Below are 14,285 nucleotides of genomic sequence, written 5' to 3'. Positions count from 1 at the left end.
ACAGTGGCATAAACTCTTCAGAGGCTTTGGCTGCCCAAGGAGAGTTGAGTAGAAACACCTGGGGTACTGGGGAGGCACAGGGAGGGTTAGGGGATAGGCACACATATGCATAAAAGGGTAGAGGAGGCTGCCATCAGCCCTTGTGTCTAGAGAAGTAATGTTGGCCACGGATGAGGCTACAAGCCCAAGAGTGGGGTACAGGGTACAGGCTGGGCTTCTTTTCTTTTCTTTTTTTTTTTTTTTTTTTTTTGGTTCTTTTTTTCAGAGCTGGGGACCGAACCCAGGGCCTTGCGCTTCCTAGGCAAGCGCTCTACCACTGAGCTAAATCCCCAACCCCTCAGGCTGGGCTTCTTGACTGTGGCTTGCCAAAGGTTTCAATTTCTTCCTCCAGAAATCATGGTCCTCGTGTGACACATGTCAGCACTGGAGAAGGGAGGGCAGGAGGAAGAAGCATTTAGGCCAGTCTAAGGTTATAGTCAGAGTTCCAGAACAGTCTGAGTACACAGTGAAACTCTGTCTCCAAAAAACTATGAAGGCCAGGCCTGGTGGCACAAGCCTTTAATCCTAGCACATGGAAGGCAGAGGTAGGCGGATAGGAGTTGGAGGCTGCCCTTGTCTACATAGTGAAACTTTGTCTCAACTTATTTGTTAAAAAGGGTGAGATATGGTACCTAGGGATCTATGGAATCTGCTGAACCCACAGTCTGGAGCTGGGAGTAAATGAGGCAGGGGTAAGGGTGAGGCTGCCAATCAAGGGCCCGCAAAGGGAGAGAGCTTCTGCTCAGACCCATGTACAGGTCTTTGCTGGAGGCTCAGAAGAAAGGTGGGATGCTGCAGGTGCTGAGGGACACCAGACAAGGGCAGGCCTGGCACTTTGTTTTATTTTGTTTTGTTACTGTTTTAGACTAATTATGTGAATACACTGTAGCTGTCTTCAGACACACCAGAAGAGGGCATCTAACCGAACCTCATTACAGATGGTCGTGAGCCACCATGTGGTTGCTGGGAATTGAACTCAGGACCTCTGGAAGAGCAGTCAGTGCTCTTAACCACTGAGCCATTTCTCCAGCCGGAGATACATTGTTTTCAATAGACTGCTCCCTCAAGCCAATTTCACTCACGGCAAGACTGAGCAGAAGGTGAAGTCCTGTGTGCACTCCAATTTGGCCCATGCAGTGCCCTCAGCTGCCACAGCACTGCATTTGAAGCATCATCTGACCGAGGGGCACACAAGGGCCACTGGTACTGAACATGACCGCGGCTTGCACAAAGGTAAAAGAAACATCATCAGCCGGGTGGTGGTGTACTCCCAGAGGCAGAGGCAGATGGACTCTGTGAGTTCGAGGTCAGCCTGGTCTAGAGAGCAAGTTCCAAGACAGTCAGGGCTACACAGAGAAACCCTGTCTCAAAAAACAAAAGAGAAAGGTCACCCCTTCAGCACCATTTACAACTGTTTCCCTGCCTGAACATCGTGCTCAGCTTGTTCTCTCTGCCCTCCATTCTCTGTCACCCTTCACCTTTTGTGTTCATTTGTTTTGTGTGGTGACAAACTGGCCACAGGGCTTCACAGATGCTAGGAATCACTTGACCCCTGAGCTGCACCTTCAGTGTGGTATTCCTGTCTGACAACTTTCCGTCATCTCTCAGCTCCACTTCACCCTCCAGCAGGACAGTCGAGGCTCACCCAGGCTCACACCACTGGCTTGAAAGCCCCCGGGAAAGAAGGGCAGAAGGAAAGCCTCTGTTCCCCTTGCTTTCTAGGGCTCTGAGCGGTTTCCAGTTATGTACTCATCTCTGTAAGCGTCAGCCCCTCTACCTGACACAAGGGCAGAAACTGCCTGAACAGACAAGGCTTACCCTAGCTTTAGCACATCGCTTTGGCCTCTGCGTTCCTCTTTAAGCAACTGATACCAACTTGGAGATTCCCAGAGAAGAGGTAAGGACTCCCTGGCTGAACCTAGAAGCTGGTGTGTAAGTATAGTGGATGACATTAGAGTTGATAATACACTTGGAAGGATGAACTTTAACTTAGGAGGCAGGAGGCTAGCCTGGTCTACATAATGAGTTCCAGGCTATTGACAATACTGGGGCTTGGAGAAATGGTTAAGCGCACTGGCTGCTCTTCCCGAGGACACGAATAGTCATGGCCACATAGCAGCTCGCGACTGTCGGAAACTCCAGTTCCAGGAGATCCAATGCCTTCTTCTGGCCTCTCCAGGCACTGCATATATATGCTGCACATATAGATATGCGGGCAGAACACAATTTTAATAAAAAGGTGGTAGTGATGCTAGCCGAGTGCTATAGATCTCTGAGCTTGCTGGGACACAGGGCAGGATACCTCTCCAGCAAGGGACCTTGGAAAGTCAGAGGAGGGGGCAACAAGGCAGAGAGAGAGAGAGAGAGAAAGAGAGAGAGAGAGAGAGAGAGCGCGAGCGTTCATGAGGGCAATCTGGACTTCAGCTAAGGAATAGGATGAGAGCCTTCTATAGGAATCAGATGATAACTGTGTATGGAGGCAAAGGGTTACATTGTGTTTCTCATTTGGCCATTTGTGGGGCTGGAGAGATGACTCGGTACTGACTACCCTTCCAGAGAACCCAGGAGTCCAATTCCCAGCATCCAGACGGTGGTTCACAACCATCTGTAACTCCATTCTGAGGGGATTCAATACCCTCTTCTGGTCTCCAAGGAAACCAGTCACACATGTGGTGTGCTTAGACATACACTCCGGCAAGCACACATACACTTAAAAATAATCACTTTCAACAGTTTTTTTAAAAAAGTGTCCATTAATTTGAGAAAGTGTTTTTTATTAACTAACAGATATAATTGCTATAGAATCAAAGTTAAGAATACGGCTAAGGGGGGTTGGGGATTTAGCTCAGTGGCAGAGCGCTTGCCTAGGAAGCGCAAGGCCCTGGGTTCGGTCCCCAGCTCTGAAAAAAAGAACCAAAAAAAAAAAAAAAAAAAATACGGCTAAGGGGTTGGGGATTTAGCTCAGTGGTAGAGCACTTGCCTAGCAAGCGGAAGGCCCTGGTCCTCGGCTCTGGAAAAGAAAAAAAGAAGGAGGAGGAGGAGGAGGAGGAGGAAGAGGAGGAGGAAGAAGAGGAGGAAGAGGAGGAGGAGGAGAAGGAGAAGGAGAAGGAGAAGGAGAAGGAGAAGGAGAAGGAGAAAAAGAAGACGACGACGACAGTTAAGCAATCTGGGCATAATGGTATATGCCTATAATCCCAGCTCATGGCTAATTTAAGGCAAGAGAGTCATAAATTTGAGGTCAGCCCCGCTAGTAAACTCCATACTCCATGCTAGACTGGGCGAGAGTGAGACCCTACCTCAAAAGAACAAAAACTAAAAGTGAGCCCGTGGTGGTGCCCAAGCACTTGAAAGGCAGGCGGATCTGAGTTCCAGCCCAGCCTGGACTACGATGTCTTAAAAAAAATAAATAAATAAGGCCAGAGGTATCAGAAGTGGATGGCTTAAAGGAAACACCATTTTCCAGACACGGGAACCTATAGCAATTTGTGACAGCATGCACAAGACCTGTGCAAGCTCAAATCTCCTAACAGAAGCCCAGCATGCAGGAACAAGGTGGGCACAAAGCCCCATCCCTAACTGAGGAGTTACTGGCATCTGATAGCTGCTGGGGGAGGGAAAGTCAGTTTCCTTTGACGAGGAGATTCTCTGGTAGGTGGACAAGTCTCCAGGGCAGGTGCCACTCCTGAGAGCAGTTGGACAATATGAGCTGAACTCAGTGGAAGGAAAAGAGAGAAAACTCTCGGTTGGGTGGGCAGGGAAGGAGGGACGGAGGGAGAGATGGGGGTGTTGGGTATAACCAACACAGTGCATACAATTCTCAAAGCATTCAAAGTGTTTTACAAATTGAAAAATATAGCATGCATTAACGGAAAAGTAACATGACTTGAAGTACCACCGAGGGAAAGGGCTGGCAGCATACAAGCCCCAGACCTCTACTTAGAAATTAACCCTCTTCACGAGACAAGCTATTCCTTTGTGGCTGCTCCTTCCTGGGCAATTTCAGCAGAGCACATTATGGCGTGCCTTAGAAACTGTCAGCAGAAGGTGGGGTGTCTCATATTCCTGTTTTAAAAAGCTGGTCGCAAAATAGATCAGCAAACAGAAAACTTGGTCAGACCACTTCCCACGTGACTTCCCTGTTAACAGGAAGTCCAGGATATCTGTTGCAAGTTTACGGAAACCGTCAAGGAGGGCAGATGGAGACTGGCTGCTCTCCTGCAGGCTGGAAGTGTCAGTGTGAGGCACTGAGTCTCAGAAGCTGTTACTCCTTATACTGGCTGGTTGTGTGTGTCAACCTGACACAAGCTGGAGTCATCACAGAGAAAGGAGCCTCCCTTGAGGAAATGCCTCCTCCATGATACCCAGCTGTAAAGCATTTTCTCAATTACCGATCAAGAGGGAAGGACCCAGCCCATTGTGGGTGGTGCCATCCCTGGGCTGGTGGTCCTGGGTTCTATAAGAGAGCAAGCTGAGCAAGCCAGGGGAAGCAGGCCAGTAAGTAACATCCCTCCATGGCCTCTGCATCAGCTCCTGCTTCCTGACCTGCTTTTAAGTTCCAGTCCTGACTTCCTTTGGTGATGAACAGCAATGTGGAAGTGTAGGCTGAATAAACCCTTTCCTCCCCACCTTGCTTCTTGGTCATGATGCTTGTGCAGGGACAGAAACCCCTGTACAGAATAAGACACTCCTCACAGAGGTCTTGACTCTCAGGGCCAGTGGGATGCACAGCCCTGATCTCAGGGACAAGAGGTTAAGGTTCGCTGGGGATTTAGCTCAGTGGTAGAGCGCTTACCTAGGAAGCACAAGGCCCTGGGTTCGGTCCCCAGCTCCGAAAAAAAGAACCAAAAAAAAAAAAAAAAAAAAAAAAAAAAAGAGGTTAAGGTTCAGTACAAGGAGAAAAGCCTGGGTACAGGGCTTCTCTAGTCATAGGACTGGGAGTGCCCCTGCAGGGCACGGCAGAGACCTGTCACTGCTAGTCACAGAAGTTTCAGCATTTGGAAGAGCCTAGGCCAATCGGACACTGAAACTAGAGCCACCCTGAGGCCACCTGAGGTTCTGCATGCTGTTCTAGTCAGGCCTCCCTACCCTAGCATCAGTACTCAGGCCCACGTCCAGATTTCCTGTGGTGACTGTCATAAGCCAGCCCAGTTCCTGAGTGTCTGAGGACCACACCACTTCCCTTCCTGGGTGACTACAAGCAGATGAAATGCTGCAGCATCTTGAAGTGACACAGAGGACAGTCAGAGGTTTAGTTTTGAGACTGTTGCTGTCGCTTTAAGTATCTGCATGCTTGCCTGCATGTATGTATGTACGTGTGTGTGTGTGTGTGTGTGGTGTGTGTGTGTATGTATGTGTATGTGGTGTGTGTGTGTGTATGTGGGGTGTGTGTGTGTGTGTGTGTGGTATGTGTGTGTGGGGTGTATTGTGTGGTGTGTGTGTGTGTGTGTATGTGGTGTGTGTATGTGTGGTGTGTGTGTGTGGTGTGTGTGGTGTGTGTGTGTATGTATGTGTATGTGGTGTGTGTATGTGTTTATATGGGGTGTGTGTGTGTGTGTGTGTGGTGTGTGTGTGGTGTGTGTGTATGTGGTGTGTGTATGTGTGTATGTTGGGTGTGTGTGTGTGTGTGTGTGTGTGTGGTATGTGTGGGTGTGTGTGTGTATGTGGTGTGTGTATGTGTGGGTGTGGGGTGTGTGTGTGTGGTGTGTGTGTGTGGTGTGTGAGGTGTGTGTGTATGTATGTGTATGTGGTGTGTGTGTGTGTATGTGGGGTGTGTGTGTGTGTGGTGTGTGTATGTGTGTGTGGGGTGTGTGTGTGTATGTGGTGTGTGTATGTGTGGTGTGTGTGTGTGGTGTGTGTATGTGGTGTGTGTGTGTATGTATGTGTATGTGGTGTGTGTATGTGTGTGTATGTGGGGTGTGTGTGGTGTGTGTGTGTGTATGTGGGGGGTGTGTGTGTGTGTGGTATGTGTGGTGTGTGTGTGTGGTGTGTGTGTGTATGTATGTGTATGTGGTGTATGTGTGTATGTGGGGTGTGTGTGTGGTGTGTGTGTGTATGTATGTGTATGTGGTGTGTTTATGTGTGTATGTGGGGTGTGTGTGTGTGTGGTGTGTGTGTGATGTGTGTGTGTGTATGTATGTGTATGTGGTATGTGGTATGTGTATGTGTGTATGTGGGGTGTGTGTGTGTGGTATGTGTGGGGGTGTGTGTATGTGTGTGTGTGTGGTGTGTGTGTATGTATGTGTATATAGTGTGTGTATGTGGTGTGTGTGGGGTGTGTGTGTGTGTGGTGTGTGTGTGGTGTGTGTGTATGTATGTGTATGTGGTGTGTGTATGTGTGTATGTGGGGTGTGTGTGTGTGTGTGGTGTGTGTGTGGTGTGTGTGTGTGTATGTATGTGTATGTGGTGTGTGTATGTGTGTATGTGGGGTGTGTGTGTGTGTGTGGTATGTGGGGGGGGTGTATGTGTGTGTGTGGTGTGTGTGTGTGTATGTATGTGTATGTGGTGTGTGTGTGTGTATGTGGGGTGTGTGTATGTGTGTATGTGGGGTGTGTGTGTGTATGTGTGTATGTGGGGTGTGTGTGTGTGTGTGTGTGTGTGTGTGTGGTATGTGTGGGGGTGTGTGAATGTGTGTGGTGTGTGGTGTGCGTGCCCTCAGAGGTCAGAAGGGGGCTTCCGATCTCCTGGAATTGGAGTTAGAGATGGTTGTGAGGCATCGCCTGGGTGCTGGGAATTGAACCTAGGTCCTCAGGAAGAGCAGCCAGGGCTCTTACCTACTGGCTCATCTCTCCAGCCCCTTTTGAGATTGTTTTTAAGACAACCACACAATGTAAATATAAGAAATATTGAGATTTATCAAGGAAGCATTTTGTAGGAAAACCATTAAAAAGCATGTCCCTGAGACGGCCTTTATGTTACAAATGTGTGTGAGTGCATAAGCTGGTGGCACATTCCTACCGTCCAAGCACTCTGGAGACAGGGGCTTCAAGAGAGAGAGTCACAAGCTTGGGCACAGTCGGTCTGCAGGCCCTCCAGGACTGCACAGAAGACTGTGTCAGAAGCTAATGCTTCAGTCTGGAGAGATGGCCAGCAGTAATGTACTCTGATAATGGACCCAGTGGGTACCTCTGTAATCCATCACTCCTACAGCAAGATGGGAGGCAGAACCATGAGGAGCAACTGAGGGGAAGGGAGGGAGCAGGGGGACCAGTACAGAGGCAAGAGAACCAGCCTCAACACGGTGTAGGAGAGAACCAACTCCCAAAAGCTGACCTCTGACCTCCATATAAATGTCACAGTATAGTGTCTGAACCCCTCCCACATCTCACACACACACAGACACACAGACACACAGACACACACACACACACACACACACACACACACACACACACACAGACACACACACACACAGACACACACACCTTAAGTCCAAGAAAAGCCAAGTGTGGTGGTGCACACCTTTGGTCCCAGCAGTCAGGAAGTAGAGGCAGAGGGATCTCTGTGAACCAGAGGCCAGCTTGGGCTACACAGAGAGACCCTGTCTTTCAAAAAGAAGTGTATCCTTTTTTTTTTTTTTTTCCAAAATCAAAAATAGTGTTACTAATTTGGTGTCTCTGAAGCACAGAAAAAAAGGAAAAAAAAATGACAAAAGAACGAATGAACCCACTCTTGCCACGTGTCAGGCCCCAGGCCCAGGCTAAGGAGCCCAGCCTTGTAGGCAGTGCAAGGCCTAGGGCAAAGTCAGTCCTGACCATGGGCTCAAAGAGGGACCAGCCCGTGGGTTTGGCTCTTACGGCCTGGCTAGGAGGCTGCTGCCTCAATTTGGGGCATCCAGGCCACGGATCAGGGAGAAGTCTGGTCACTCAGTTCTGACACTGTCTGGAGTAGCCAGATATCAGGGTGCAGACACCAGAGCCAAAGCCAATCAGTCCTGTGGTCCAGCAGAGTCTGCGATATTGAGTCCTGGGATGAGATCCAGCAGAGGACAGCTACTCAGTACTGATGTTCCAGCAAGGGCTGGGCGGCTGGACTCTCTCGTTCCTCAACAGGGACAGGCCAGTCACCTGGAGCACTGGAGGGTAAGTGTATCCTTTCTTATGCTACTGAGTGCTCTTACGGGATCAGGCTGAACTGTTGGGGATATAAGCCCAGGACAGTAGAGGAGACAAACCTTGAAAAGCTCTCAGGGAGAACTTTTCCTCGGGATGGAGACCCTCTAACTCCAAAGACCAGACCGACACACCACAGGATGCAATCAGCAAGAGGATTTGGTTTATTGTCGGGATACACAGGCACAGGCACCTGCGGGCGCTTCAGTCACTCGGGGGACTGGCGCGCCCCATGGAACCAAGGATGGGCTTTTATAGGATTTTGGGGAGCAGAAGCAAGCATACAGAAGCAGATGCATGGTTACAGGGATATAATTGGTGGATTCTAATATGGCAAGGGTTTAGCCCGGGGGCAAGTTTCCTAGCTACCTTCCTGAAACATAACGGCTGACTCGGCCCCCCAAGGGTTCAGCCCGGGGGCAAGTTTCTTAGCTACCTTCTTGGAACATAACGACTGACTCGGCCCCCCACCAGGGTGTGGGACCTCTCCCGGGGCTTTTTTTTTCATTGTCAGGTGCTCAACCGAAGTCGTCCTGTTGCCAGGCCTTCAACCAAACACATCCTGCTTGGCAGCCGCTGTGTACTCAGTGTTCTAACCTTTCCCTGAACCAGTCATCTTAAGTACAGCCTTGCAAAATGGCGTTACTGCTGCTAAGCTGGGGTCTTTCATTCCCCCATTTTTTTTTTGCTAACTTTGAGTGAAATCTTTCACTCGACTTGGTCAAGAAATTTTTGTCTGGTGGGGGCTTATTTCCCCACTGACTCTAGGCCACAAAAGGACTAGGAGGAGCCACATAGGAGTTTTAACTTTAAGGGGTTTGGAGTGCGCTGAACTCTCCATGTCTGGGGTGTAGTGTTGTGATTAGTCAATTCCTCAGACCAGACTGCCTTGACGTGTGGTGCGTGGATCTAAGCCGCGACTCCGTCTACCTTTAGGGCGGTCGGGGTAGTCAGGAGGACGGTGTAGGGTCCTTTTCACTGTGGCTCGAGATTCTTGGTCTGGTGTCTGTGTACCCACACGGTGTCTCCAATCTGGAACGGGTGTGGCACCACCGGATGCTCAAGCTTGTCCTGGTAAGCAGCGGCCAAAGGTCCCCAGACGTCTCTCTGTACAATCTGTAGGGCCTGTAAATGGGCCCTCAGAGAAGGGCTGTCAGCAAAATCAGCAATGTTTGAATCAAAGAAATGGACAAATGGGGGTGATGTTCTATATATTATTTCAAAAGGAGTTAGACCATGGGGGCCCGGGGTATTCCGGGCCCGATATAGAACTAGGGGAAGGAGGGCCACCCAATCCTTTGAGCCAGTTGCAAGCGTATGTTTGGATAAAGTCTCCTTAATTGTTCTATTCATGTGTTCTACCTGACCTGAACTCTGGGGTCTATAGGCACAATGTAATTTCCAATCAATCCCCAGCAATTTGGCCACCAACTGACTTACTTGGGAGACGAAAGCGGGCCCGTTGTCTGACCCCAACGCTTGAGGCATGTCATACCTGGGAAAGATTTCCTCGAGGAGCTTCTTGGTGACCATTTTTGTAGTCTCGTGCTTCGTGGGGAAGGCTTTGACCCATCCTGAGAAGGTGTCTACAAACACTAGGAGATACTTGTATCCATATATACCTGGTTTAATTTTAGTAAAATCAATTTCTCAATGGATGTCGGGACGGTGTCCCCTAGGACGAACTCCTTGTCTAATCATGGTCTTTTCCGGGTTAACCTGAGCGCATGCTTTGTAACTCTCAGTCACCTTTTGTATCGCTTTGTCCCGATTTTAAAAAAAAAACACAGATTTATCTCTTCCCGATCTAGTAAGGTTTTTATCTTCTTAAACCCCAAATGGGTTAATTTATGTAAAAAGGAGATCAATTCAAAAGTCATTTTTATTGGCATAACTGTCTTTTCTTTGTAGACCCACTGTTTTAGTTGAGGGTGGTAGATGGCCCCCATTTTTTCTAGGAGCTCTATGTCCTCATGGGCATAAACCCAACTGGTTTGTCCCACTGGTGGGGGCGTGGGTTGGTCTGGGCTATTTAAGGGCAAGATTTGTTTGTTCATGGCCGCTTCTCACGCCGTGGCATCGGCCAGCCGGTTTCTTCGTGCCTCTGGGTTGTGTCCTTTTTGGTGTCCTGGACAATGTATAATACTCAGTCTTTTGGGCAAGAATAGGGCTTCTAAGAGGGCCAGAATTTTAGCCTTATTTTTAATATCTTTACCCTCAGATGTGAGCAGCCCCCGCCTCCGGTAGATCTCCCCGTGGATGTGTGCCGTGGCAAAGGCATAACGGCTGTCTGTATATATATTTAGCCTCTTACCTTTTGCCATCTTGAGCGCCTGAGTCAAGGCGATGAGTTCAGCCCGTTGTGCGGAGGTACCAGCAGGCAGGGCTTTCGCCCAAATCACTTTGTCCTCCGTAGTGACCGCAGCTCCAGCCTTTTGCTCTCCCTCTGCCAAGAAGCTGTTGTCATCCGTGTACCATGTGTGGTCAGCATTCTGAAGAGGCTGGTCCAATAGGTCCGGCCTGGTTCCATGTACTTCTGCGAGGATTTGTAGGCAGTCCTGCTGTTTTGTCTCCTCTGGTAGAGGAAGCAAGGTGGCAGGATTGAGGGCGACTACGGGCCCAAACTGAACCCGTTCTGCATCCAGTAACAAGGCTTGGTGTGAGAATTAGAGAGCCAGCGGTCTGGGGGCTGCTTTACCAAGGCCTCCACTGCGTGGGGTGCTAGGATGGTGAGTGGCTGTCCCAAAGTCAATTTTTCCAGCGTCCTTGATCAGGACAGCAATAGCAGCCACCATCTTTAGGCACGGTGGCCAGCCGGAGGCCACAGGGTCTAATTTCTTAGACAGGTAGGCCACAGGGCGTTTTCAGAGTCCCAACCTTTGTGTTAGGACCCCTTTAGCATACCCCTGTTTCTCATCGATGAACAGTTACTGAGCAAATTGTAAGGGTTTGGAACAGTCGGATGAATATCTTCTATCCTCTTGTTGACCTTTCTCAAGTCTTGTACTGGCCTATAATCTCCAGTGCCGGGTTTCTTAACAGGCAGAAGAGGCGTATTTCAAGGTGACCGGCAGGGGATTAGGATGTCTTGATCTAGAAGCCTCGTAATGTGAGGCCTTATACCTTGATAAGCTTCATATGACAGGGGGTATTGTTTTATGGAGACTGGAGTTGTAATTAAGGGGGGCTGTTGGAGCGCCAACCCCATCCCACCAGTCTCTGCCCAAGCCAGTGTCCTGTCCCGGTTTATAGGGTTAGAACTTGAAGGGGAGTTCCGTGGGGGCCAGTTATTTGGGCCCCTCCTTCCTCAAAATGAATTTGTGTTTTTAGTTTGGTGAGCAGGTCACGGCCCAGCAGAGGGTACGGGCAATCCGGAACATGTAAGAAGGAATGGGTCACCTTACCAGTAGCCAGCTGAACCCGGCGGTCCGTAGTCCATCGGTATTGTTTCTCACCAGTAGCTCCTTGTACCCAGGCCGTCCGGTCGCTGAGTTGTCCTGAAGCTTGAGTGAGGACTGAATGCTGGGCTCCTGTGTCTACCAGGAAAGTAACCAGCTGCCCCCCAACTTTAAGCGTTACCCTGGGCTCAGGGGGGGGGTCCTGGCCATGACCTCCCTAATCTTTATCTAGAGCCAAGAGGGAGGTTCGTGGTCGAGGCTTTTGGGGTCCGCCAGGCTTCTTGGGGCACTCTTTGGCCCAGTGCCCTTTCTCTTTGTAATAGGCACATTGATCTTTATCCAGCTTCAGCCCCTTTCGAGCTCCCCCCCTATCTCCCTTCCTTTCTTGGCCCTGAACTACGGCGGCCAAGATTCGACTCAATTCTTTGTTTTTTTTTTTTTTTATCTCTCTCTTATTAAAAATCTTTTCAGCTTCTTTAAGTAAATCCTGTAATGTATAGCCCTGTAAATTTTCTAACCTCTGTAACTTAGTCCTGATATCTGGAGCAGCCTGCCAGATGAAGGACATAGAGACACTCGTCATTTGTCCTGGGTCATCTGGGTCATAGGGAGTGTACATACGGTAGGCCTCCTTAAGTCTCTCTAGAAAGGCGGAGGGAGTTTCCCCTGCTTCCTGTAATACCTGTTTTACCTGAGCCAAATTAGTAGGGCGTTGTATAGCCCCTCGGAGACCCGCTAGAAGCAACTGGCGATAAAGGCGTAGGTGTCCCTTACCTTCAGCTGTATTAAAATCCCAGTTTGGTCTCTTAAGTGGGAATGTAGCATCAATTTTTTCAGGCAGCTGGGTGGGACGCCCATCATCTCCCAGAACATGCTTTCTGGCCTCTAGGAACACTCTTTGTTTTTTTTCTGAGGTTAAGAGGGCCTGTAAGAGCTGTTGGCAGTCATCGCAAGTAGGCTGGTGGGTAAGTAAAACAGATTCTATTAGGTCGGTGAGTGTCACCGGATCTTTGGAGAAAGAAGGGTTGTGTTGTTTCCAATTGTAAATGTCAGCTGCTGAAAACGGCCAGTATTGGGTCTGGCCACCGGTTCCCTGTCTAAGTGGGAAAGCCTGGGAGGTTGAATCTGGCATCACCTCGCCCTTATTGCGCAATCTCCCTGCGACAGGGGAGAAACCCTTATCAGACTGTGGCCCGGCAACTGATCTGGCCGGCGGCTCTGCCTCCTCCGTTTCAGCCGGGCCTGTCAGAGAGAAGATCTATGAGAGGGGAGTTTGGGTCTGCCGGGAGGACAGGTTTCTTAGTTCACAAAGGTAGAGAGAGAAAGACATGGCCGGCGGACCGGGCGGGGCCGAGGGGACAGGCTGGGGGTTGAGGGGAGGCCAATTCGGGTCCACGAAGGGTTCCGCCCGGGGGGGGGGGGTTAAGGCAAGACTCTCTCAAGTGATAATATAAGAAACCTGGTCAGGATGTCCGTGGACGACCCGATCTTTAACCTGTAAAATAATGATCTTATTAAATGTGCCATTCACTGGCCATCCGGCTCCGAAGGTGGGCCACTCGGATGTGCAGAGAGTCTGCCATTTTCCTTTTTTAACCTCGACGGACTGGTTGTGTGCCCGGTCGTGGACGTCTTTCCAATGATCAAGAGTGAGACTTAGGGGCGTTGTTAGGGACTGTCCCATGTTAGTTCTAAGGAAGATTAGAACACAGAGAAAACAAACAACACCAACAGTCAAACAAACAACAGCAGATAGAGGTGGCAAAAGTCCGGGGCCCTCTGAAAGCCAAAAATACAGACAGAGTGCCGTTAGTCCGGATCTTTCTCCTCTCCCAGATTGGGCCCCGAAAAGTCGGGCCCCAACACCCTTGGAACGTCTTCCAGGGCTGCGGGGCGAGAAGTCCGAGCTCGTCAGCTCCTTCTTCGTCCCGCCCAAATTCCAAACAACCTGGCTGAGCGCTCACAGAACAGACCTGGCTGAGTGCTCACAGAACCTGGCTGAGCGCTCACAGAACAGACTTGGCTGAGCGCCCACAGAACAGACCTGGCTGAGCGCTCACAGCTGAGCGCTCACAGAACAGACAGAATAAGGCAGAACGAGACAAAATCAGACAGACAGACAGACGCCGGCCGGCTTACCTCCCAGTGGGTGGTCGGTGGTCCCTGGGTGGAGGATCTCCTTTCCCGGCCAATGCACCAAATGAAAAGCTCTCAGGGAGAACTTTTCCTCGGGATGGAGACCCTCTAACTCCAAAGACCAGACCGAGACACCACAGGATGCAATCAGCAAGAGGATTTGGTTTATTGTCGGGATACACAGGCACAGGCACCTGCGGGCGCTTCAGTCACTCGGGGGACTGGCGCGCCCCATGGAACCAAGGATGGGCTTTTATAGGATTTTGGGGAGCAGAAGCAAGCATACAGAAGCAGATGCATGGTTACAGGGATATAATTGGTGGATTCTAATATGGCAAGGGTTTAGCCCGGGGGCAAGTTTCCTAGCTACCTTCCTGAAACATAACGGCTGACTCGGCCCCCCAAGGGTTCAGCCCGGGGGCAAGTTTCTTAGCTACCTTCTTGGAACATAACGACTGACTCGGCCCCCCACCAGGGTGTGGGACCTCTCCCGGGGCTTTTTTTTTCATTGTCAGGTGCTCAACCGAAGTCGTCCTGTTGCCAGGCCTTCAACCAAACACATCCTGCTTGGCAGCCGCTGTGTACTCAGTGTTCTAACCTTTCC

This window comes from Rattus norvegicus, chromosome 6 (assembly GCF_021556685.1).
Source record: "Rattus norvegicus strain SHRSP/BbbUtx chromosome 6, alternate assembly SHRSP_T2T, whole genome shotgun sequence".
Lineage (NCBI taxonomy): Eukaryota > Metazoa > Chordata > Mammalia > Rodentia > Muridae > Rattus > Rattus norvegicus.
This window is presented reverse-complemented; position numbering follows the sequence as displayed.